A 24,635-nucleotide genomic window follows, 5' to 3' on the forward strand; every position below is an offset into this window, starting at 1 on the left:
GATACCATTTACTATGCTAGGATGGAGTTTCATTATATTTCTAGATGCCATATTTGTAGAAATAAGGTTACAGAGTAAAACGAAAATGGTAGACTCAATTAAACTTTGATAGATGACAAATTGTTCTCTAATATGCATGCAAATATTATATTTTCTCACCAACTTTCTTCCTCCTCCTCTTCTGTTTATTAACTTCCTTTGCATTGATTAAGTCCTATCCCTAGGTTCTGAGTAGAGATGTGTACACAAAAGGAATAGGCATCCTTTCTACAGATGAGCCTGCATTGTATTTTCAGCTTGAGAGGATTTCATGTCATGCATAGAGAGAACCTGCAAGGCACAAGGACCTGGGGACTGGGACAACCATGGAGAAGGCAACATATTGACTGGATTCTGTGTGAATGAAAATAAATTTTATTAAACCACATAGATTTTGGAGTTTTTATAGAAGTTAGTTTTTTACATAGAATGAATTTTCCATCCTATTTCATTGGCCTTCCCTATTACATGGGATGATAATCAGCTGGAAACTTAGCTTAAAAAGCAGTATGTTGCTAGAAAAGCAAGTATTTTAACCTCCTTAGTGGAGATTGTACTGCCCTGACCTTCAACAACTTTTATAAAGTTTCCCCTGGTGAAAGGGGGGAGGGGGAACTTTTTTTTTAAAATGTTGTTTCCGGGCATCCCCGGTGGCGCAGCGGTTGAGTGCTGGCCTAGGAAGCTGCCCGCAGCCTCTGCAGCGCCAGTTCGATCCCCCGCCACTGGACGAGGGTCCCACATGGCGCGCAGACCTCTCCTGCTGCCCACTGCTCCCCTCAGCAGTGTACTTCGTCAATCTGCCTGTTCTGCTTTCTGCTCTCTGCTCTGGCTCTCGTGAATTCTCTCACCCTCCTGCGCTTCTGACTGTACCCAGTGCTTGTATAAATAAATAAATAATTTTTTTTAAAAAATAAATAAAATTAAATGTTTCCATCCCCATTTTGTGCACATATTTGGCAGTATTGCATAATGCCTATTTTACTACAGTTTTGACATAGTGACTTTTCTAAAGTTTCAGTTGAAAAGCTTTTGTAGGACCTCCCCGGTGGCGCAGCGGTTGAGCCCTGGGCTGCGAAGCTGCCTGCAGCCTCTGCAGCACCGGTTCAATCCCCGGCGGTTCAATCCCCGGCGGTTCAAACCCCAGCAGTTCGAACCCCGGCGGTTCGATCCCCAGCCGCTGGTGAGGGTCCCACATGGCATGCAGACCTCTCCTGCCGTGCCAAATGCTCCCCTCAGCAGTGTATTTCACTCAGTCTGCCTGTTCTGTTCCCCGCTCTGGCTCTGGTGAATTCTGTCACCCTCCCGCGCTTCTGACTGTACCCAGTACTTGTATAAATAAATAAATAAATGTTTTTTTAAAAAATTCTTTTTTAATCAGTAAATTTGCACATTCTCTCATACATTGCTACTCATTTTGCTCTAGTGGACTATTTTTATTAATCTGTGGAATTATTTAATATTTATTAGACATCATTCATTTATTCTATGGTGATAGAAGCAGCATGTAATTTGTTCCAAGCTCTTTGCTAGCTGCTGAAGGTCTAGGAATCAACAACTAGAGTAAACTCTCTATTCACAAGTAATTTACTGTCAAATGAAGGAACAGGAGGAAGGTGCTCAATAATGCATCTTTTTAGTAAATATTTACTGCGTTCTAACTCATGCCACAAGCATTATTCTTTGTGCGAGCGATATAGCAGTCATTTTAACAGACGAGGTTCTTGCTCTTACATCTCTTAATTTGGACAGAAAGAAGATGAACAAGCAAGCAAATAATATGATTATTTCAGAAAATGTTACTTCCTATGAAGAAAACAGAAGTAAACAATATAATAGAAAACAATAGCTGGAGTATCGGTTACCAATAGTATGAGTAAGGCAGAGTATTTGGAATATTGTCATTGAATCTGAGATTTCCATGTCAGAGGTGTGTGCTTTACAGAAATCTAAAGATAGAGTCTTTTGGAAAGAATAAATAATAAGTGAAACAATTATATAAAGCAAACTTAGGTTAAGAATTAGATGGCATATCACTGTGATTAAAAACTCATAAATGAAGGAAAGACCAGCATGAGTCATCATCAGAAAATTAGGGAGCAGATAAATTAGGTGAGGACAAAGGAAGCATTTTGGGCTTTATTCTCTTTCCTTGCCCATTTCCATGTCATATTTGTTCCTAAGGAAATGCTGTATACCCTTTTTTCTACTTCCAGTAAGATGAACTCAGAACATTGTATAATGTTAATAATATTAAACATAATTTATATTTTACTTCAGGTGGTCTAAATTTCTCCATGCATATGACTTCCAAATGTTTTATGTTACTGATATTCCACCTAGAAATACAGATTCAAGTACATTTGACTCTCAAACCTATTTACATCTCCACCATGTTTCACACACACACAATAGATGTGTCTATTTTTACTATGTACATAAGCTCATTGAAAACAAATGCAACATTCAAATCAAGAATAGAAATAAGTATAGATTTCATTACCTTGTCATGTTCTACTGGATGTATATTATTAGGTCTATTTGGGATAATTCTGCTTGAAAAGTTGAACTATACCATTTTAGTGCAACAAGCTTTAGATCTCGGGCCTGTGGATGAGAATGATGAAGTGTACTATAAAAAGGATTTAGTAAGTTTCTAGGCAAAAGGATGACTGGCTATTCAGTGCACTGATATCACCTACCAACTGTTCCAAGCACGCCTATCCCAATGTACTGAGAGAAACATATCACCCGCAATGCTGACAGGTGCTATAAAGCTAAGCTACCCTTTACTAGTGAACAAAAGCAAGCCACAGTGAAGAAAGGAAAGCAAATCTAAGGAAGTAGGGCAATTTAACAAAAGAACTATAAAATTTATATTTGTTTAACATGTAAGATTATAAACTATGTAATGTTTGTTAAATTCAGAGGTTAGACGATATTAATGGGACAAAATTGAAAACAAATGTTTTATATTTATTGTTGATATTCTGTAATCTGTTTTTCTCAGAGACCTCCAAACTCACATTTATATAGCAAAAATCTCATTTTATATTGAGCAACTTAGGATTAGTTTCCCTATATTAAAGCCTATGGGCTACAAAGCATGGGAGTTTCAAATGGATCAAATCTATTGTTTTGAATAGGAGTTTGGCAATATATACTGAAAATGTTTAGTTTCTCCAGTCCATTTTATTTTTAGCCTGTAATTACACAATTACATAATCAGTATATTCTGGGGGAATGTGCATATTAAATGTTGAATAATTTAGCAATCCTTACTGATAGGAGAGTGAAGTGGTGAAATAATGAGAAAGTGGTAAAGGTGTAGTGTTAAAGATCCCAGTCTTCATGTGTTCATTTCACAGTGTCTGAAGAGGGTTGAAATACCCTTCCCTAGAAAACAAATGTGAAATTGTCTCTAACAAGTTTATTTTAAATGGAGCCGTGTTTTCTCCGCATCAGTCAATATTCTTCAAAACAAACTAGGTCAATTAAAATATTAATATAAATAACTAGCTAAACTTACACAAATAAATGTAAGAAAATGAATATAAACCTAGACAAAGCAGTATTTAAAATAAATCTGGGCCAGGGGAAGTACAGTTTGTGAAATGTAAGAATGCATATATAACTGGGCAGAAAGTAAATGTGAAGATATGTAAGTTTCAAGATGACACATTTATGCCATCAAACATAATGCCCAGGCCAGAAAACTCCATTCAAAAGGAAAGGACTCACAGCACATAGTAGTGTTGCTTTGTTGTTTCCTCAAGATTATAAACCATGGATGGCCTAGAAAAGTTTCAGTAGATCATTATCTTGTTTAAGGATGTATATGTGTGTATACATATATATTAGGGACATTTGTATATTTTTTTTTAAAGATTTATTTGTTTATGTATACAAGAACCAGAGTACAGGCCAGATATGTGGGAGGGTGAGAGGATTCACCAGAGACAGAGCAGGGAACAGAACAAGCAGACTGACAAAATACACTGCTGAGGGGAGCAGCGGGCGAGACAGAAGTCTGCCGCACCATGTGGGACTCTTGTCAGCGGGCTGGTATGGAACCGGGGCTGCAGAGGTTGCAACAGCTTCACAGCGTGATGCTCAACTGCCTGCACCACCAGGGGAGGCCCCATTTGTATATTCTATATGTGTTTCTATTTTATATGTGTTTCACTAATGGAGTATGACCCAATGAATGAAATTTAAAAATCAGGTTAATCTCATTAGGTCATTTTGCAGACCATGTTTAGACATTAGAAAGTTAAACAATCATACTAGGAATGTTAGTGTCACTGATTGGAAATGGTGATGTAAAAGAGCTCTTTTATCTGTAATATTAGAATTATAATTACTAATATGAATATATATCAAAAAGTATTTTTACTCCAGATTCAAGAACATATAAAGAAACGTTTAAAATAACTTTAACAAGCATTTGATGGAAACCTCATCTTATTGTTAAGAAACAAAACGAACCTACTTTTTCAACTCTCAATATATCAGCTTGTACTCATTTTTCAAAACTCAGTAAAAATATTCTAATAATATGCAAAACTTACAGAGAGTGAACTGTGACTGTTTTCGATGAGAAATACAAAGTTTCAAAATCTTTATACTTGAATCAGTAGTTTTGATCTGCTTGAGTCTCAGAGACTAGAGACTTAGCCATGAGGCAATTGGATCAAAGTCTGTCTCCCTGAACTATGCCAAAAAGAGAATGATTAATCGTGTTTACTATAAATGGGAAAGTAAGACACCAATCGCATATCTCTAACTGATGAATACGAAATTTCTACAAGAACCTGTTTTTAATGAAATTGACAGTACAATATTTAAATGCTTTGGGGAAGGAAAAACTAAGTATTATTTAGATATTATATGTTTATTGGAATTAAACAAAATATAAAATGGTTATTTCTATGCTGATATTATCAATGCCGTTAAATTTAACACAAGTTCTCTTTTATCAAAACTCAGAGATAGTAAATTTTTAGTAATTTGTAATAGTAATTTGTCAATTATTTAATTGACAAAATTTTCAATTAAATAATTTAGAGACACCTATATTAATTACCAATATGTCTAATTTAAAATAATGCAACTTTTTTTATTTAATTAGCAATAAATATCACATAAGGTATAAGGTTTAAACTTAGTTCTTATTCACAACCCTAGTGGTTTTCTTAAGAATATTTCATGACAGCAAGCAAAGCAAGTAATTGGTTTTTATTTATTAATCTGCTTCAGATGTAATGAAAACATAATAGCAAATAAAATATATTTGCACTTCAGTCTATGATTAATGCTAATATCACTGTTGCATTCAAAGTTCCTTCATATTTCTAACAACTTTATGCAAATATATAATAATCATTTAAATAATAGTCCAAATTAAACCAGTAGTGATTTAAATAGAAGTAGGAAATTATTTTTATTCATTTATTCATTTATTCAATCATTTATTTATTTATTTATATCATGCTTCAGACCCTGGGTAAGTTTAAAATAAAATGTACATAAAGATAGTTGAAGTCCTAACACTGAAAATTTCATTGTGAAAATTTCAAATAATCTCATAGCTATATTTGTTCAGTCTATAACTATTATTTTTGGACAATATCCTAAATATAACATTTTTTTGGTTCATATTGTTGCATATAGAATCTTTTCCTTTCTATTGAACACCATTATCCCATTTTATTTCATCCATTTTTTTATAGTTTTCGGTGTATAGGAATTTCATAACTTTTTTGTTTTTTTCAACAATGTAATAAATATCACACTGGGAAATCTTTAGTATTGTTCTCTCTCTCTCTGAGTTATTTGTTTCAGAAAATATTTTGTGTGTGTGTACATATGACTATTTCTATCTTTTTAAAATTATTTTGGCAAAATTTATGTTCCTTATTATAGTTGTTATAATTGTTCTTTGTAATGAGCTTTATAATTGTTTTTTATAATGAGCTTTGATAAATTTTTTAAAGTGCAGCCATCACCACATCACCACAATCTCTACCATTGCCTTCAGTCCTAAAGGATCCCTGTCCTTCCCAGCTCCAGGTCACTGCTGAGCTAAAATTTTACTTTCTCATGAAATTTCATATAAATGGAATCAGGCAGTATGAAGTCTCAGATGTTTGGCTTCTCTTGAGGTTTGTTCATGCTGCTGAATGTATAAATAGCCTATTCCTTTTTATTGAGAAGTATTATTCCATTTTATTTCACCAGTGTTTTTATAGTTCTCAGCACGTAGGAATTGCGCGTCCTGAAGTTTTTGTTAAACAGGTTAAATTATTCCAAAGTTTATTTATCCTGATGAGGATTGTGAAAAGATTTTTTTTAATTTCATTTTTGGAAACTGTAAATAGCATAGAGAGTGACAACTGATTTTTGTATAAAGATCATGTAACCTGTGACCTTGCAAAACTCACTTGTGCTGAAAACAGATTTTTCACAAGTAGCTATAAGGAGTAGGTGAAGAAGGGCTGCAGACATGCATCACTCCTCTCCAAAGCTTAAACAATTTTTCCAAGAATAATTGCCTTGAAAATTGGCCAATCAATGTCAAATGCCCCAAAATGCCTTTTTTAAAAACTTGTCCAGTTTTAGACTTAACTTTTCCATAGGAAATTTATAAATCTTCTCACACCACCATTATTGGAACTCTGCAGTGTTATTTGTTTTGGGGCCTTTTTCACTGTTGAAAGTTAGAAGCTACAAAGTGAAATACAAAGATGTTACAAACTGAAATCAAATACATCTATGTTGTTTTTCCTTAAAATCTTTGATAAAAGTCTCTGTGGAAACTTTTGAAAACTATTGAATCAGTTGATCAATCTTCTATTGTTTTGGACTTCACAAACCAAACACATAGCTATTTATGAACATATCCAGAAGGCTTTTTCAATATTTGGACTTTTAATATATGGGTTGATTGTTAAGTATCACATTGCTCATCAAAATTAGGTTATGTATTTGAATAGGGACATAATTATATTCTACAGCAAAAATTAAGTCTTTTTATTGTATATCTGTAATCCAAAGAAATGTACTTCTTCATTAAAGTTAAAGACTGTTGGGGGGTGAATATAATTAAAGAATATAAGTACTTAAATCCTTTTGCACTAATGTATTGAACATTACTATACATTCAATTAAGGCCAACTTTTGTAATTTTGTCTTTTGTTTTCAGTGACCTTGAAATGTTAGAGCATATTGGGGCCTCCCTGGTGGTGCAAGGGATTAAGCACAGCACTATGATGCTGTCAGCACCCTCTGCAGCACAAGTTCAATTCCCAGCCAGGCAGGGAACAACCCACATGGCGCAAAAGATCTCTCCTGTCTCACCTGCTGCTACCCTCAGCAGTGTATTTCAGTCAGTCTGCCTGTTCTGTTCCCCACTCTGCCTCAGGTGAATCCTCTCACTCCCCCACACCTCTGGCCTGTACCCCAGTTCTTTATGCATAAATAAATAAATCTTAAAAAAAAAAAGAAGAAATGTTATAGCATAGTATTCTACACAACTTGTTATATTTTGGGATTGACACTATATTTTTGCACATTGATTTGAATGTAGATGTTCTTGCCCATACAGTATATGACTATAGCTGCATGTACTTTTGTTTTGTGTAATTGTTATAGTGTGATGATGTTTAAAAAAAAAGGGGGGGGATTCACCTATTTTAAAAAAATAAAATATGATAAAAAGAGAAAAAATATGCATGGCATATATATGGTGTATTATGTGAATTTATATGGGTTTTGGTCATGAAAAATAAACTTGGAACTTCAATAGGGAAATATAACAGTGATTAAATTTACTCACAATGGATTAATTATTAAGTGACATACAAAGAAAGGAAAAGGGATTCAAAGAGGAGAATTAGAGTAAATATGAGTTGTCTGAGTTCCTATTAAGTATTCAAAAAAAAGTCCCTAAATCAAAGATTTGTTTGTTTCCATACTTAGGAGAGTTATGACAAAGGAAAAGATTACATTTAACTGGAAGATGCTGAGCAGAGGTTACTAGGAGGCTACAGCTTTACTCAAGTGAAGGAAGAACAGTTCGTTTAAATAGTCTTAATTAAAAGAAGAACAACACTATGATTCCTGATGGGCTAGAATTCAATCAAGCTGTGATAATCAGCAAGGTAAAAAGAAGCAAGGACATACAGGTAAGACAGAAATGCTTAGAAATTGTCTAACCAGGAAAGCAGGGCTATTGTACAATACCAAGGCAACACTCAGAGACATCAGTGCTGGACAAATATCCAAGGAATTCAGTCTCTCCTATTTTGGGTATATATCCATATATGTTTTCTTTTTTTTACATCTCATACTGATATACTGATAAAGAATGAACTATAAGTGTTTGAAAAGTTGCAATTTCCATATAAAAATGAGCTTTTCAAGAATTTTTACAAAACAGCTTCCAAATGTTTTTTGTCGTGTATGCTACCATTTGTGTATCAGCTTAAAGTCACAACAATTCCAGTTAAAAATAAGCATCTAATACTTATTGGAAAAAGAGAGAAAATGGAGGGGCCTCCCTGGTGGCGCATCGGGTTGAACACAGCACTGTGAAGCTGTCCGCAGCCTCTGTAGCAAGGGTTCAAGTCCCCGCCAGCCAGGGAGATTCCCACATGGTGTGGCAGACCTCTCCTGCCTCGCCCGCTGCTCCCCTCAGCAAACCTCTCCTCCCCGCTGCTCTGTCCATCTGCCTGTTCTGCTCCCTGCTCTGTCTCTGGTGAATTCTCTCATTGTCCCACGCCGCTGACCTGTACCCCAGTTCTTGTATAAATAAATAAATCTTTAAAAGAGAAAAGAGAGAGAGAGAAAATGGAAACACCATTTTAACTTACCTTAAAAAAGAAAATATCAGGTCCTTCCCAAGTGGTGAAAAAATGTTATTTTATCTGTCCCCTAGATCACCTATTTGAGATATTTCCTTGGAGAAAATAAAGATAATTTTACATGGTAGGAATAAATTTAAAGCATCATCAGCCACGTACAATTAACAGTAAGTTGTAAGGGAGCATTAAAAACAGTGATTAAAATAGTGGAATTTGAGGGGGGTGCAGTAAGGACACAAGAACAAAGACTTACATTTTTGAAGGCTTGGTAATGGTGGCAGGAGAGCTTAGAGATATAAAAACTTAACACAAATGGTGCTGGTGTTAGGGGGAAAAGGATGTCCTAAAGCTAATTCCATACAGGCTTTGTGGACTCCACCCCCACCCCAGGCCAAAGCCAAAGACACTGGGAACTCCAAATCCCATCACCACCAAAGGGAAGGTGGCTGGGACCTGAGGGTGGGGTTAAGCAGCCAGGTGGATACAAAAGGCAGACACGTGGGCTTTGGGGGGCTCTCCATTTTGGGGCTCTTGGCCAGCAGCAGCGTCCGGTCAGCTCTGAGAGTGACTTTGGGGTTTCCAGGTCCTCGGATCGGGTAGGACGCATTAAAGACTTTATTTCCCTATTTTCTCCCTGAGTTGTACATTTTCCTTATTTCCTTTTCTCTTGTAAATAAACCTTTTATTAACCCTTTGGCGTGTGTCTGTAGTAGAGTATTCATAAGTCCCTTTAAAGCGCGCGGGTGAGGACCCACAGCCAGGAACCCATTTAATATCGGGGTTGCTCTATAACACTGGGACATCTAGGAATTCCTATGGGGAGAACGAATTATAGCTACCTTTGCTGCAGAAATTACATTTCAAGCCTTGGTAAAGGAATACTCAAATGTGAAAGGACACATTAAAAGGCTTGTTAAAAAAAATGATACAAAGCAGTGTTCTGACTTTGAGATAGGCAAAATTTTTCTGATACACATGAAAAATACATAAAAATATCATGAAGAAAATATAACAATCAAGCAACAAATTCGCATAAGACATCTGCATCACATATAAGGGATAAAGAGTTAATATTGGAGAATATAGGTAACTACTGAAAATGAACAGGAAAAAGGCAGATAACCTAATAGAAAATATTGGTAAAGAATACAGGCAATGGGCCTCCATGGTGGTGCAGCGGTTGAGCACTGGGTTGCGAAGCTGCCCGCGGCCTCTGCGGCGCCAGTTCGATCCCTGGCTGCTCCCCGGCCACCTGAGGAGGGTCCCACATGGCGCGCAGACCTCTCCTGCCACCCGCTGCTCCCCTCAGCAGTGTACTTTGGTCCTTCTGCCTGCTCTGCTCCCCGCTCTGGCTCTGGTGAATTCTCTCACCCTCCCGTGCTTCTGACTGTACCCAGTGCCTGTATAAACAAACAAACAAACAAACAAACAAATAAATAAAAACATGCCTCTTTAAAAAAAAAAAAGAATACAGGCAAGTATTTCATAGAAGGAGAAACAAACTGAAAATACTCTTAACCACAGCAGTTAGCAGGGCAATAACATCCCTCATTCATCTTTACATATGTATGTGTATATAAAAATTTGTGCCTATATGCACACATGTGTGCATGTATTTTTGTGTGTATGTGTGTGTATATATATATACATACACACACATACTATATGTGTATATCACACAGCTGGCATTGACAATCTTAAATACATACCATAGTGAAACTTTTGCATATGTGTACAGAGTCACATGCTAGACAATTCATAGTAATTAGGGTAATAATAATAAAATACTGAAATAATTCAAATATCCATTGAAACAGAACTGAGAAAGAAATATGGCATACTCATAAAATGAAATACTTGTAGCATAAGTGCCCTATAAAAATTTATATGTAAGCATTAATGTATCACATGATCACACTTCCCAAAAGAGTGGTCACAAAAACTAAGTATAATTTATAAAATGATGAAAATCTGCAAAACTAAGATTATGATTGCTAGGAAAATTTTATATATATTATTCAATATATTGTTATATATAGTATTATAGATATCATAATAGAAAAGTGAAATTATAAGATCTGAATCCAAAATTGACGATGATTAGATCTCTGGAAGCTACCAACTCCATATACTTTAGGATTGACACACTATTTTTGCACATTGATCAAGCACTATTATCTGTGACTTTGAATGTTTGAATATCCTGATAGTCTCCTATCAAACTGTGAGCATGTGGTTGTGTTTATGCTATTATTTCTGAGTCATTACTAGCTTTTAATAGTATTTTGCACTAATATGCTTATGATAACGTAAATGAATAGAGGGGATAAACCCCAAAGAAAGGGGTTTATTTTGACAACTATACCACCATCCCACTAACGGTACCTGCAGACTCTCACAATGATGATGAAGAGCACATACTGGGACTGTCAGTATATTAGCTCCTTCTTCACCAAAGAGCTAAGCAAAACCTCTGACTATCATTGGGTGTCTCTGTGCTCCTTGCAAATTTCTTAATCTTTTAAACTGATCTTTAGCTTTGGTTAGATTGCTCACCTTTGGAACTCTTTGCCAAGGTACTACAAAATTTCATGACATAGTAGTTTACATCGTGACAAAAGCTGACTTTGACTTTGAAATGCAGGGTTGTGCACGGTGGTGCCTTCCCTGGAACTAGAGGTTCATAATCTTTACCCTCTTGTGTCTTTTAAGTGTTTTGTTTATATTTATCTCCCAAATATACAATCCACTATAATAAGTTGACTGTTTCATCCTTTATATTACCTCCTTCTTTTTGCTCATTGCTTTTGGTAGTGACAAATCATTGGTATGTTTTAATTGTTAAGACAACTTCCAAACAAATTATTTGTAAATATTTTTGAAAGCCTGTCTTCAAGTGTTTTTTCAATTCTTAACTATATGATCAATGTTTTATATCGCTCTAGTAATTCCTCTAGAAAGCAAAATATTCACTGTGTCCTTTTATAACTCGTGGAGTTATAGAACACAAATCTGCATTTAATTTGTGGTGAATTGAACTATTTTCATATTATTTAAGTATATCACTTGGACTTTCAAGTGAACCACAAGTCCCCTGAGGATGGAGATAGAGTCTTACCCATTTTTTGGTAACAATCCTGCATGACCACCTGTCATTTTAATGCTTAACATGCACCTAGAGTGTTCAATTAAAAACGTTAACTATGTATTCACTGAATTCCTATAGCAAAATCACATTGATTTGTAATTGTGTCCTCATGTTTGTCAAGTAGCAACTTCATGGAATTTTAATGCTTTTTCCCTCAGTAAAGGTTTGAAACTTGGGAACTAGTCTGGTTAATTCAGAATCCAAATCCTGGTCTCCAATGTCTGTTCTCTTTCTTAGTATAATTAGGTTACACTAACACTGTATCAAGGAGACACTATCAATTAACTTAGATCTTTCTAAGAAACCAAGGCTCATAGTAAAACCAATAGAGATCTACCCATAACCAGCCAGCAACTATACTACTGTCCCTACTCTCTCCTCACCAAGGAAGACACCCTGTTTTTCAAGATTCCCTCAGATAACTAGCAATGACATTGTGATGTTTCACTGCTGTTTTTCACCCACAGGTTGTCTCTACAAGCAAAAGGTGAAAGGAAGTACAAACTAATGTTACACCTCTTAATTATAATTAGATACAAACACAACAGCAATAATAATTTTGCTTCCAATTCCTAATAGACTCTAAAGTAAAGGTCATCTAAATTTGAGTAATCAATCTCTAACAAATTTACATAGCATAGCTTGGAATGTATTTTGACAGATAATAGATCTTGTTAAGGAAATATACCCAATTACTAAGGAAAGATGCTTAACTGCATTAGCCCTTTCTGAAGGTCATTATCTATAAGTGACCAGCAATCTATTTGCACAACACTTTTGGGTTCTTAGAACCCAAAGACCAAAAATCAGTTCTCATTAAAGTTGGTAGTAGAATTTCTTGACAACTGGTAATGCTGATATAATTTTTTTTTTCATTTTTACTGTCAGCAATAGAATTCAGCATAACATGGGATACCTGTACTATTAACTATGTGAGCAGCTATAATTATTAGCTCCCCACAGATGCTCTCCAGTCCTGTACATGCCGAGGTCCTCTTCCTCTGCTTAGGTATTTTTTTGCTTCTAGTGGCCAATGCCTATGTACCTTCTAAGACCTTCCTTTGGGGTCTAAAGTACCTGAGGATTTTAATTCCCCTGGGGCAGTCTTTCAAGCAGGACTCCCTTACCTTTCAGAATTCTTAGGACACAGAAAGTGGGCTAGAATCAAACACTTGTGGTTTGGGTGTTTGTTCTTTTTCCCTTCTGTCTTATTCAGCTTTTCTCAACAATGCCAATTTTTTTTCTAGGAGCATTTCTCTGTCAGGCACTTGCAGTCTTCTGCTTCTCTGAATTTGCTTTTTGGGCCCCTAACAGTGATATATAATCATTTCTGATGTGTCGGTGCTGGGTGTGGCATAAACTCTGCATTCATTCACCTAGACACCATGGCTCCCCCACAACCAAGAACTTCAGCAGCATGGTGCAGAGTTTTCATTTAAACTTCACCTCCTCGTGAAAACGGCCTGACTTTGCCAGGGGTCACATGCCAATGTCTTCCTTCAGATTCCTTTATTATTTAATCATAGAGTCTTGGTTTTTGTTTATCTGCTTGCTCCAGGTATGTTTTTGAGTGCAGTTTGTTTCAGGCAGGCTTTGTTTTTCCTGTACATCATACCAAGTGTTTTCTGCCTGCTTATGAGTTGTGGCATCGACGACCATGACACATTTCTTCAACCAGGAATCTCTGAGTCTATACTTTTTTGTCTAAACATCTCTTTATTACTATTAGTTTGCCAACAGTTTATCAGTGTAGAGAAGTTATAATCTGTTTGAATGAAGTAATTTCCTGTATTAAGTCGTAAGAAAAAAGATTCTTCCACTGTTTGGCATCCTATCATCTTTTAAATATCATCCTGCCACATTTGCCCATGAAACTTTGTTGAGGAAGCCCATTATACTCAATATCTGAGGCTGCACTAATTATATGTTCTCATATATAGCATTCTTGTAAACTTCTTCTCATTACTATTACCAGCATTAACTTTATTTATGTGCGATTTAAATCCTTTTGAGAACATGGTTTGTATACTGTATATAAGAAAACAGTGGGCCTCCCCTGGTGGTGCAGCGGTTGAGCGCTGGGCTGTGAGGCTGCCAGCAGCCTCTGCAGCGCCAGTTCATTCCCAGCCGCAGGCGAGGGTCACACAAAAACAAAAACAAAAACAAAAAACAGTTTAGTCATCTGGTTGCCTTACAATTTTAGATGCAGGTAACCTTTATGATAATTGGAATACAACTAATTTTATTTATTTATGCATACAAGAACTGGGGTACAGGCCAGAGGTGTGTGGGTGAGAGGATTCACCAGAGACAGAGTGGGGAACAGAACAGGCAGACTGAGTGAAATACACTGCTAAGGGGAGCAGCGGGTGAGACAGGAGAGGTCTGCTGTGCCATGTGGGTAGCTCCCTGACCAGGGATCGTGCTGCAGTGGCTGTGGACAGCCTCATAGGTTGCATCTTAACCCCTTGCACCACCAGGGAGGCCCCCACTAATTTTATAAGCATATATTAAACCTTTGAGATGATTGTGTGCAATTCTACTTCCTCAAATTTGGCTATTTATTCTCTGTGGTCATTGAAGTTCTAATGTTTCCACAAGAGATTTTTCAATATGCTACTCATCAAACACTCTTCACTGTTTTCTTGTGCTGTCACAAGGTCATTACTCTCATGGTCTCGTCAATGAAACTCATACCACATGATATATAAGCAAATATTAAGAAAGTAAAGATTTATATTGGTATATGTTACCAAGTCTAAGATGATCAGAAAACCAAATATGTCTTCATATTTAATCCAGTCATGAACACACTAAGATTGAGGTACTTGAGATTCTACCACAAGTGTAAAGGAACACCTCAAATACATAATTTAAGAGAAAGGGGGCTCTGAAGAGGAGATGTGAAAGGAAAAAATACTGAATAAAAAATGTATAAGACGGAGTTCAAAAATTAGATATATATATATATTTAAACATTTCTTTAGTTCTTTCTGTAAAAGAGAAATATAAGTCTTGATACATTTGCAGCGGCTTTTTTACAAGTATTTTCAAGTTTTATTCTATCAAGAAATTAAAAATGTATACCTTAGGTGGCTTGTAAATTTTTTAAAAACAGACACACACATTTTAGAGTTTAAATGTACTTCTTAATTCTCTTGTAAAACTATTAACAACTTTAAAAGTAGAGTGCAGTTTGTAAAACTGTAATTCAAAAATTAATATGTAGTCTGAAAAGCTTCTATACGGTAAATAGGAAAGAAAAATGTGTCTCTCTTCTTAGCTAAATTGCTAAACAGACTAGAATATAAAAATCAGCATGAAGTAATTCATGAACTACACCAACTGTCTAACATTGTCATTAAGAGTTGTGGAAATTCCATTTTTGGACTTTCCTATTTATTTCTATCCTTGTTAATTCACACATAATGCATTTTTCAATAAATGTCCCTAATGTATCCTAAAGACTACTTACATCTATTGTAATAAAATTTGAATGCCATAAATGGGATTAAAATTGAAACCTATGAAATAGATGTCAGTCCTTAAGAGAAGAAGGTGATAAAGTTTGATATTTATGGATGACTTAGGTGTTGAAATACTATAGTACATTTTGGAGAGGCTTTTCTTATTTGTTGTTCCTTCCATTCATTTAATTTAAAACCACTCTTGTATTTAACAATATGCATAATTCCAAAATATGGAATAAAGACTGCTTTCCAGATTATTTCCTGCTTATTCATGCTGGTAAAATCCTAAAAAAACATGACAAATAAAATCTGAATCCTGAAGGAGTTAGAAGACACTAAAAGAAAAATAGACAAATTCACATGTCAATGAGATTTATGAAGAAAAGAGCTAGATTCTTCATTGTGAAAAATTGTTAAAGTTGTCCATGAAGGAAGTAATTGGAAGCTCAATGGTGTTCCTCATGGAAGAAACAAACAAATAAAACCTTTGATCAGCTGAAATTAGCAGCTGGGAGTAATGGAATTGCAGGCAGAAAGATAGTTTGGGCAATGATCATGTGGCAGAAAAATCAAGTGGCAGAGTCCAATTAAATAGAATCACGACAATAGATATGTAGTATGAAATGTATATACAGCACACAATTCAGATTTCTTCAGACCAACAATGATATCAATAGAACTGTATTTCAATATGGTCTTTTCTCATCCACGATGTTTAAACACTCTATAAAATGAATAGTTATGGAGGTAGGAACAAAGGGGTGATTAAAACATACACCGTGAATCTATTAAAATTTTTTCAAGAACTAATGCCTTAAAGTAGAATGAAAATACGTGGATATGTTATAGACATTTTGAAATTCCAAACAGGAATTTGTCATAGGCTGGGCAGGGTGGAGATTTATGGAAATAGGAGCGCACTCATGATATGGCAGTAGCAAGTATTTAGAAATAGATGTCAAATAAAGAAGCATATTTTGGAAATCTAATTTTTTAAAATATCTTTAGTATCTTAAAATAAATTGACCATGATTAGTAAATATTACTATTCATGGTCATTATTATACTATTACATTTGACTCCATATTACTAAGAACTAAGACAGTTTTGAGAACTACTACTAATAATAGAAATAAAATAGTGAACTAAAATTCTGGAAATTATCTTGTTTTTATTTGACATATTAAGATAGATTGGGCATTTTAATATATGCTTATTAAATTAGTCATATCCTAACTTCCAAATGAATACAAATTGTTCATTGAAATTTCTCCAATGTCTGGAAGTAAATTTAATATTTACTGTTAATGTAATCATCTGTAGTCATTCTTCAGGTGGTTATAGCATTATCTAAGACTGGTAACTCATAAAAGTTTTAAACTTATTATTTATGAAAATGTTAAGTTACGTTCTATCTAGTCACTTTCTTTAAATGAGACTTATAAAAATTACTATCACATATAACTCCAATATAAAAATTAACTTTTTAATAAAATTTAGCATTAATAATGGAGAAAACAAACACAAAATCAAAGATAGGTAATCCAATAGTTGATTAATTGAAAAAGATAATGAAGTAGACAAAGCTGTCATAATCTTGGGAAATGAATAAAAAGGAAAAGAATAGGAGTGAGAAGTAAGACAAAACATCAACCAGGAAGAGATTAGAACAATTATGAGAATATACTGCTTGCAAATATGTGGGAACAAATGTGTGAATGCTGAGGAGATGAATGATTTCTTGATAAATTAAAACTCTTTTGAAATCACTAGATATAGGTCACTTTGTCACTGTGTCCATTCTACCTAAGTGACAGAATATATTGCTTGGGTTGATGGAGCCAAGAACTCTACCTTTGCCAACATTCCTAGCCAGACCACTAAGTTGTTAGCTCATGGGCCTAGAAGCCATGGGTAAAGGACTATACAGCAAGATTTATGAGACAATAATTTCAAATAGCTGATGGGAAGACTTAATAAGAAAACAGGAGATAATGGTGAATTAATAGCTCATGCAATAAATTTATATCCCTCCTGTTTAGGCTACATTAAAAAAGAGTTTTTATTTGAAGTTGTTTATTTTTAATTTATTTCTTATTTATTAATGCATATGAGAACTGTTGTTCAGGCCAGAGGTGCAGGCATGGGGGGAGCGGTGTTAGAGAAACAGAGTGAGGAGAAAAACAGGCAGATCTACTGAAATACACTGTTGAGGGGAGCAGCAGGCAAGACTGGAGAGGTATGCTGCACCATATGGGTAGCTCCCTGGTGGGGAATAAAACTCATGCTGCAGAGGTTAGCAATACCTTGATAGCACTGAGACTTTAACACCTGAGCCCAGGGAGGCCCTCTTTGAAGTTTTTTTGAAGATGTTCTTGATGTCCACCAAAATCTTTAGGAGTATATTTCCCCCTAAGCTTGTGTTAAATTAGTAGTTGGCATGGCCGTGTATCACTTGTCATTGCCTCTCATAATTTCCTTACTCCTTTTCTTTTCCTTCTTGCTCTTACTGATTTATATTTGCACCTCCCAAATAGAGTATCCATTCTTTAGTTCCTTTTTGTTGTTGTTCTATTTTTTAGTGAATTCAGGCTAGGTCATCAGGGGTTAAAAAAAAAGATTTTAAAAATATGGTGCAGCAGATCTCTCCTGACTCATCCACTGCTCCCCTCAGCAGTGGATTTCAGTCTGTCTGCCTGTTCTGCTCCCCACTCTGTCTCTGGTGAATCCTCTCACCTCCTGCACCTCTGGCCTGTACCCAAGTTCTTGTATACATAAATAAATAAATCTTTTTAAAAAAAGAAAAAATATATTAATAAATATAATTTAGCATTTAAGTTCATAATCCCCAACTTTTCTTTTCATTTAACAATATAGACAAGTTAGGACCTAAGGATAGCTAATAAATATATGAAGGGAATTTTATCATTTTTTATCAAAATATAAACCACTGTAATCAAGTCACTGTATTTTTACTATCTATGTATGTATGTAGAGTACATATGTGCAGGTATTTTTACATACCCCAAAACATCAGTCTATTTAAAAGTATGATAAAAGTAGAATTTTATTTAAGTGAAATAAACTGGTAAGTGTGATAGTATTATTGAGTATCAATCAAGAAGAAAATAAAGGCAGTGTGACTCCCATGTCACACTGTATTTCTTAAATAATTCTCAACTTAAGGTATTACATTTTTACAGTACAAAAAACCTACATGTACACTTACAGGGGTAAGAAGATGTTAATAGCGCATAAGCCACAAAAGGAAAAAAAGATAAATATTGTCATATTAGAAATTAAAACTTTTTATGACAAAAATAGGGAGAAATCCAACATCAGCTATAAAACTAAAATAAAAACATTTTAAAAATCTAACAAACATATAAAAAATTCAAGGCAAAAATTTATGGGAAATGCAACAAATATTATCTCTTTTTGATATATCTTAAGATGGGGAAAACAGAGGAAGATCATCATCAAAAAAATGAAAGAGATATTTGATTTGTTTTTGAGAAGGGATGACCCTCTCTGAGGAGAGAAAAGGAAGTTGGGTAGTACCTAAGGATGAGTCCTCCATGCAGAGAGCTGGAAATGTAAACATGGACAGCTCCACAGTATCAGCAGATGGATGATTTCCAAGATGACAAATATAATTGGATCAGATCATAAAACTGAGAAAGATGTGGGAACTGAAATCAGAGGAGACACTAGCAGATTTACATGCATTTACAGAATATGGAAAGGACTTTACATATACATCATTGAGGACTTTGAGGGAACGAATAGCAAGAATTATTGTCTTTTTAAATTTTCTTTATATATATTTTTCTTTACATATATAAATATATAAATAAATATATAAAAATATGTATTTATAAATATATAAATATATTATATATTTTTACAATATATATTTATATTATGTATATAATATAATATAAATATATGTTTAGGTTATATATTATAAACATATTATATATTATATTATAAATATATATTATATATTATAAATACACATAAATATATAAATATATATTAATAATTTATAAAGAAATATATATATTATTCAGGTGGTGTTGAATTTACATAGTTGTTTATATTTTGGAAGTATAGGACTCCCCACCAGTTTCAGTGATGTTACAACACTTCCACCACCAAAGCACCCAAGGTCCACTATAGTCAGTACTTCTCCCTCCCAACTTTGTACTCACCTCACTCCCTGCCCTTCCACTTCTGGTTTATTAAGTGAAGAAATTTAAAAGGCACACTGAAATGCAAACTTTGTTTACTCTTTCCATAAAAAAATTGTACAACCCAAATACCCAAATATAGACAACTGGATCAAGAAGATGTGATATATATACACAATGGGATACTATTCAGCAATCAAAAAAGACAATGCTATTCGCAGCAACATGTATGGAGCTAGCAGGAATTATGCTCAGTGAAATAAATCAGAAGGAAAAAGAAAAATATCAGATGGTTTCACTTATTGGAGGAATATAGGGAAACCCAATAAGACATCAGGGAAAAAATAATAACAGTTTAAAAAAAAACAGTAAATAGATAACCATAACCTAGAGCCATTCTGCAGGGGAGGAGGAGGGAGAGGGATCAGAAGGAGGGAGGGAAGAGCACAGGGTGTGGGGATGGTGCACGTGTGAGTTGGTGGTGGAAATTCTATGGAAACTGCACCTGAGAAAAGAAAGCAAACATTGTTATAAAATGAACAATGATGTAAAATATATATAAATAAAAAAATGTACAAGAAAGCAAATAGAAACCCTCCAAATCTGCACGTATGTGTCTGTATGAGCAAGGGGAAAGGTGTGGAAGGACATATATTAGGCTGCTATGACTCTATTGGGGATGGGGGGTGGGATGAGGAACTTCACCTACAATTTACAGTGTCTTTTGTTAAGGTGAGATTGGATTAGCTTTAAAATTTAAAATGATCCAAAAAAGGGTGATTATGAGGGATGTTCATATATTATCAACCATAATTATAGTGAAACAAGAAATACAGTAAAGTATAAAATATTAAAAGAATAATTAACATAGAATTTGACTATCATTTCAAAGAAAAATACAGTGAAATAATTTTTTGACTAAAAGATATATTAGTATTTTATATATTACTGTAATGCTAATTACATTGTACTACCTTTTAGGAATCATGTACTTAGACTCTAAAATTCAACTTAAATCATGTTTAGAAACTCGAATAGACAATTTAGTTGAAAAGTTTTGAATTACTGAAATCATTGCTTCAAAACCAGTATTTTTGTTCTGTGGCTTATCATTTGCAATGTAACATTCTTTGTCCTACCATCAGTCAAATAAGAATGATACTCATCTGTCTCATGGGATTATATAAGGATTAATCAAATAATTCTTATAAAACGTTTTAAACATTAGAGTGCTAAGTATGTTATGCTTATTACTTCACTACTGACTCATCTGTGTTCTTGAAGAATTTATCTATTACTTGGTTAGCAATCAACATTTTGAATCATCAAGCCACTGAAAATAGCTTCAGATCTTTAGCAGATCCTTCTTTTTTTTTTAAGATTTATTTTTTATTTATACAATAGCTAGGGTACAGGCCAGAGGTGCAGGAGGGTGAGAGGATTCACCAGAGACAGAGCGGGGAGCAGAACAGACAGACGGACGGACCCAAAGCACTGCTGAGGGGAGCAGCGGGTGAGAAAGGAGAGGTCTGCCCAGCCATGTGGGAATCTCCCTGGCCGGCCAGGAATCGAACCCACTCTGCAAAGGCTTCGGACAGCTTCACAGTGCTGCACTCAACGTGCTGTGCCACCAGGGAGGCCCAAAATAGTTTCCTTTAAAATTGACATACTAAATAACAAGAAAGCCTTTTACTAGTTCACTCGTTTAATATTATCTCCCTAGAATATTTTTCAATCAGATCTCAAGCACCCTGTTATTTCTTCAGTTATTAACTCATTTTGTCTAGTAAATATTGCTTTAGCATAATGCCTATGGAAGCATAACTAGAACAGTTTAAAGGATTTGCAAGGAAATCTGAGAATCCAAAAGCCAGCATTTAAGGAAACAAAGCATTTGTTGAATACATTTCTATAGAAGTATTTCAGGTAAAATTTTCAATTTATAGACCCTGACTCCATTTCCAAGAAAATCATGTCCCCCCAAATCCTCCCTCATGCATTCCTATACTCACTAAAATATACATAATATCCTAATTTTTCCCCAGATGTTACTCTTAGGACTTTAGATAATATTTCAAAGTCTCCTTAATGGCAATAAACTGCACACAATTTGAAAAAAAAAATGCCACAAAATGGTAAAAATAATGATCTCAATAATATTCAATAGATTCCCATGTTAGACAACAAGAAAATGGGACCAAATTTACAATACATTTATATTCATTGAAATTAAAATTGAATGAATGTCAAAATAAAAGCACAGTGAAGAGACTTTGAGATTTTTTTTTCTAAGAAGACTAAGATTTAATATAACTGCATGTTAGCTAAAGCCAACAACATTTCAACTATCCCTATAAATATAGCATCATTCCCAGTGAATATGTCATTTGTTCTATTATTTCTACTTGAGTTGCCAAGGTTTGTAAATACAAATAATAGAGACATAGATATTGATGATATACTCGATATTGTCATCTTTATAATAACTACACATTGCACTTGTTTTACTTTATTTTTTATAAATTTATACATTTAATTAAATTTACACTAAAGTTTTGATTACATGGTAACATGTATTTTTGATAAAGAAATATCAAATAGCAACTGAATAGCAACTATCCTTTTTCCCTGATGTTCTCTTACATTGTCATAATTGTTTAATAATGTTTATAGAACTACCATTCACACATTCAGGATGCAATATACTTTACTTTGATGATGCACAGTAAATAAATATATAGCCTATTCTTTACAAAGACAGTATCTGTTAATAGAATCTGGCTCTACAATGCCATAGAAAGTAGGATTCAGGAGTTCACATCAATTTTTTAGGTTAATTGAAGGTTTTATGGATATTGATTGTTAAATTTCTATTATGGAAAACAAAAGTGACTAGCATATAAGATTAAAAAATATTTAGATAACGCTATTAGAGTCTACATTCAAAAGACTTGCAAAAAAAGAACATATTATTTAGAGGATTATTGTAATGGACTTTTATAAATTTTACCAGTTATACAGTTGTATATTTTTTTTTCTTTTCAATGTAGTTGTATTATTAGAAAACCTCAAAGGGATTGTGCAAGGGGCAGAATTTTTAGGGAGTGATATTCGACTATAAAAAAATCTATTAAAGATTCACTAAGATTATACTCAATATAAAAGACAGAATCAAGGGAACATCAAGATTAGATGCAAAAAGAATACATAGAAAATCAATAATGGAGAATGAAGTATAAGGGCTAAAATGGTGTAAAATTAGATGCCACAAAGATACAAGAAAATAATTTTGAGGACGTGGCTAATGGCCCAGAAAAGGCTAATCACATGACCTATACACAGATTTTTTTTTTAAGGGTATCCCTTATAAACATTTTCTGATTCTTTGAACCTCTAAAACTCATAGGTAGGAAATTAGAAAGAATGGAGACAGATCGGTTTGGTCATTTCTGTGGCAGCAGCTCTGTGCTTATCAGTTGTCTGTTAGTCAGCAACTTTATTAGTCTTCATGCCACAGTGACATTAGAACAATGGAACTGAGAGCTGTAGCAGCATTATCAGTTAACTTTTCTACATAACAAACCATCCCCAACTAGTAACTGAGCCTCAAAAGTATTTACTATTGTCCACAAGACTGCAGGATGGCAGGTGTTTATTCTGCATTTTTGCATCCCCAGACAGCTGCAGTGTGAGTCAATGACTCTGCTGATAGTGACTGGGCTGACTTTTGTGATTTAAAATCAGCAACAAGTCAGCCTGGGCTAGGGGCCCTTGGCTGAATGAATGGGCTGTGCTCCACATGATATCTTACCTCTACCATATTCCTCTGGTGGTGTCAGGACTGGATAGAAAAATGGTGAAGTGCAGGAAACTTCCTGAAGTCCAGGCTGGAAGCAATCCCATTTACTACAGCAGGTGACATAGTTGGACCAAATTCCAGGACACTGAAAGAGCTTTCATTTCTTGATTAGACGGAGAAGCTCCAACAACATATGGAAAGAGATAAAGAATCAGGGACATACCTGTAATAAATCTTCCACAGGCATTTAGGGTGTTAAAAGATAAACTGAGCAGTTTTAAACATCTGTAAAGGTTATTGACGCAAAAATCAATTGGAATTAGGCAGCACCAAACCAGAAGTGATCAGCAGCACACAGGCCAACAGGAGCCAGGAGAAAGACTCATACAAACAAGGTGAGGACGCAAAGAAAGGAAATTATATGACTGAGTGTAGTTTAAAATTTAGTTGGCTGTGTGTGATTAATCATCCTTAGCATTTCTGCTCTGTAACCTTGGGGCATTTATAGACTTATTAGATTTTGGTTTGCTTATATAGGTCCTCACAGCATTATAGTCACCTAGGTTGAATGGCCTCATTGTTTAATTAACTTAGCAGAGTAAGTGTCCACCAGAGTAAGTATCTATAATTATGGGTCAAAGAAGAGTGTAAGAGAACAATTCACCCCAGTTTCTAACAGATAAGTGTTATCGTTAGCAGAGCTGGTAGGCTTATGACAATGCATGCAGTTCAAACAGAAGACTACACAGCAAAAGAGAAATTGTGAAATACTTAGTTGGGTTTTCAGGAAGAAAATCTGTGTCCTAGAATATTACATTAGGATAATGTCCAAGAGCCTGGCGAATCTCATTACATCTCCAACGTACTTCATATAGCATCTAGAAAAATCAATGAGTCTACTACATTCTCCTCCCTGCAAATGTGGCTAGTATTTCTATAAGCTACTGGAAACTTAATATGAAGTTCAGAAGGGCTGATGATATAAAATGGAAACATTCCTGAATATAATTGAGTGATAATCAGATATGACTGGGACAATAACAGAAAATAACACAACTTAACTGAACATGACCCAGTTCTTGTGTCATTGTGCATGAAGCAGAATCAAGTAAATAACAGAAAAAG

At 34.7% G+C, this 24,635-nt stretch overlaps 1 long non-coding RNA gene across 1 annotated transcript in view; it reads left to right on the plus strand.

Annotated features, from left to right (window-relative positions):
- LOC129144960 (uncharacterized) overlaps window positions 1-24,635 on the plus strand; it is a 283,436-nt gene that overhangs the window by 236,800 nt on the left and 22,001 nt on the right. Inside the window, exon 4 of the long non-coding RNA XR_008549852.1 lies at window positions 8,017-8,222. This is a non-coding gene — a long non-coding RNA (uncharacterized LOC129144960). The remainder of the gene's footprint in view (window positions 1-8,016; window positions 8,223-24,635) is intronic.

This window comes from Talpa occidentalis, unplaced genomic scaffold (genome assembly GCF_014898055.3).
Source record: "Talpa occidentalis isolate TD23 unplaced genomic scaffold, MPIMG_talOcc4v2.1 talOcc4.8, whole genome shotgun sequence".
Taxonomy (NCBI): domain Eukaryota; kingdom Metazoa; phylum Chordata; class Mammalia; order Eulipotyphla; family Talpidae; genus Talpa; species Talpa occidentalis.